The sequence below is a fragment of the Haliaeetus leucocephalus genome, unplaced genomic scaffold (genome assembly GCF_000737465.1).
Source record: "Haliaeetus leucocephalus isolate CR32 unplaced genomic scaffold, Haliaeetus_leucocephalus-4.0 Scaffold536, whole genome shotgun sequence".
NCBI classification, from domain to species: Eukaryota; Metazoa; Chordata; class Aves; order Accipitriformes; family Accipitridae; genus Haliaeetus; species Haliaeetus leucocephalus.
Genome location: NW_010972972.1, coordinates 7,639,742 through 7,640,085, shown reverse-complemented (window position 1 = coordinate 7,640,085; position 344 = coordinate 7,639,742).

The following is a 344-nucleotide window of genomic DNA, read 5'->3' as shown; positions in this document are numbered from 1 at the left end:
AACAAATGCATATAACAAATTGCTTACACACCGTTACTCTAATACACCCTCTATTTATACATATTAAAGATCACCCTGTTCATAACCTCACTTAATACTATGATAAATGCCTCAGTTTTCCCCTAGGATCTCTTGTTTAACACTGTGCTGTTAACAACAAAACCGGTTTTGGGCTGGCAAAAAGAGAACGAACTATGTACATATCATCTGTCTCCTCCCGGCCTGCGGTTATACAAGGATCGACAAAATGGTTAAAGATTACATAGACAGTGAGGGTCACATTTTATTATGCGGCCCTAGCATTGTTTATATTGACACGAATCAGATGAACATATTTCACAGCA